The following is a 2,500-nucleotide window of genomic DNA, read 5'->3' on the forward strand; positions in this document are numbered from 1 at the left end:
CACATTGACTCTGTACCAGTACCTCCTGTATATAGCCTCCACATTGACTCTGTACCGTAACACCCTGTATATAGCCTCCACATTGACTCTGTACCAGTACCTCCTGTATATAGCCTCCACATTGACTCTGTACCGTAACACCCTGTATATAGCCTCCACATTGACTCTGTACCGGTACCCCCTGTATATAGCCTCCACATTGACTCTGTACCAGTACCTCCTGTATATAGCCTCCACATTGACTCTGTACCGGTACCCCCTGTATATAGCCTCCACATTGACTCTGTACCGGTACCCCCTGTATATAGCCTCCACATTGACTCTGTACCGGTAACCCCTGTATATAGCCTCCACATTGACTCTGTACCGGTACCCCTGTATATAGCCTCCACATTGACTCTGTACCGGTACCCCTGTATATAGCCTCCACATTGACTCTGTACCGGTACCCCTGTATATAGCCTCCACATTGACTCTGTACCGGTACCCCTGTATATAGCCTCCACATTGACTCTGTACCGGTACCCCCTGTATATAGCCTCCACATTGACTCTGTACCGGTACCCCTGTATATAGCCTCCACAATGACTCTGTACCGGTACCCCTGTATATAGCCTCCACATTGACTCTGTAACGGTACCCCTGTATATAGCCTCCACATTGACTCTGTACCGATAACCCCTGTATATAGCCTCCACATTGACTCTGTACCGGTACCCCTGTATATAGCCTCCACATTGACTCTGTACCGGTACCCCCTGTATATAGCCTCCACATTGACTCTGTACCGGTACCCCCTGTATATAGCCTCCACATTGACTCTGTACCGGTACCCCCTGTATATAGCCTCCACATTGACTCTGTACCGGTACCCCCTGTATATAGCCTCCACATTGACTCTGTACCGGTACCCCCTGTATAAAGCCCCGCTATTGTTATTTACTGCTGCTCTTTAATCATTTGTTTTTCTTATCTATTTTTTTAGGTACTTTCTTAAAACTGCATTGTTGGTTAAGGGCTTGTTAGCCAGCATTTCACTGTAAGGTCTACTACACCTGTTGTATTCGGCGCATGTGACAAATAACATTTGATTTGATTTGATTTAGCTCTGTGTACAGTCTCAGACGTACACCTCCTTCATACCCTGGTGATCTAACTTCCTTCCTACCCTGGTGATCTCACTTCCTTCCATTGGTCATAAGGTCCTCCTCCCTCTCAAAGACAGACTGACATTTGATGAGCTCATCAAAGGCAATTGAAAATATATATATATATATATTATTATCTCTATAGGACTTCCTGGTTGAAATATAAATACAGTACAATGAGTATCTATCTGTGATCATCACTGGAGTCAGATCCTAAATAACTACGTAGTCAAAATGAACCCTGGTATCCTAGCAACGGTAGCACAAACATGTACAGTGTAATGGTATGAGAGTCAGGCGTATGGATCTCAAGCTAAGGGGATCCAAGGTGATGAGAAGGCTTGTCAACAGAAAGGTACCTGTTATAGTTCCTCAGCAGTAGAGCCTGGCTGGTTGGACAGTTCTCTGAGGGGGGGTGGCAACCAAACATGGGGGGAGGGGCAGGGTACTGCTGGTCACCTGCATAGCATACAGTAAATGAACCAGACAAACAAACCAATGAATTAGCATAAAGACCTGTTGGACAGTAGTTACAGCACGATGAAACCACATGCTCAATATAACACCAGATTGGTCTGTTTACCAGCTGACTATCTCTGCTGCTATATCCCCAGGAGTCACAGAGAAAATATCTGTCATCCCCAAACACAGACACACACACACACACACACACAGACGGACGGACGCACTCCCACACAAACACCAATAACAAGACGTTTCCTCTAAACAATGATCAAAACAGCAGTCCTCCCAGAGGTGGTAAACCAATCCATCTCCTTTTAAAGGACCTGCATAGCTCTTCTCTGGCTCAGTTGTGGATTGGTCCCCTGGTGGCGGTCAACATTCCACCAAGTCTCTCATAAAGCTGTTTCCTTATCATCTCCAGAGCCAGTATATTCATTTGACCAAAATGAAAAGAAAACATACCCAGCTTTGAATAAGAGCATAGTGAGAGGTGGTGTTAAAAACAGAGAGGTTGAGGGGAGACAGGGAGAGAGAATGGATGATAGTCATTTATAGCCCTGTAACCTCTGGGTGACTTCCTTACTAACCTTGCTGAGACCTTAGAGTCTTCATTGTTTGTGAGGTTAACTTTCACATGCTGCACACACACACACACACACACTAAAACACACACACACTATCATACACACAGGTGGACAGGAAGTGTTAAGGACAGTGAATGTTACCCATGGTAGTTGGAGGGGACAGGATGTCCTCGTGTTTGAAGGAATGACAGGAGAACTGAGGGGAGTGGTGAGACTGAGTGTGACCATAGCTGGGAGCCCCGTCCAGACCTACTGTCCCATAACCTACAGAGAAAAGACACATTATAAAGACAATACTTTCTC

The 2,500-nt window shown here is 45.6% G+C and overlaps 1 pseudogene; it reads right to left on the reverse strand.

Annotated features, from left to right (window-relative positions):
* LOC124028088 overlaps nucleotides 1-2,500 on the reverse strand; it is a 20,875-nt pseudogene that overhangs the window by 10,559 nt on the left and 7,816 nt on the right.

The sequence above is a fragment of the Oncorhynchus gorbuscha genome, unplaced genomic scaffold (genome assembly GCF_021184085.1).
Source record: "Oncorhynchus gorbuscha isolate QuinsamMale2020 ecotype Even-year unplaced genomic scaffold, OgorEven_v1.0 Un_scaffold_3737, whole genome shotgun sequence".
In the NCBI taxonomy this organism is placed as follows: Eukaryota; Metazoa; Chordata; class Actinopteri; order Salmoniformes; family Salmonidae; genus Oncorhynchus; species Oncorhynchus gorbuscha.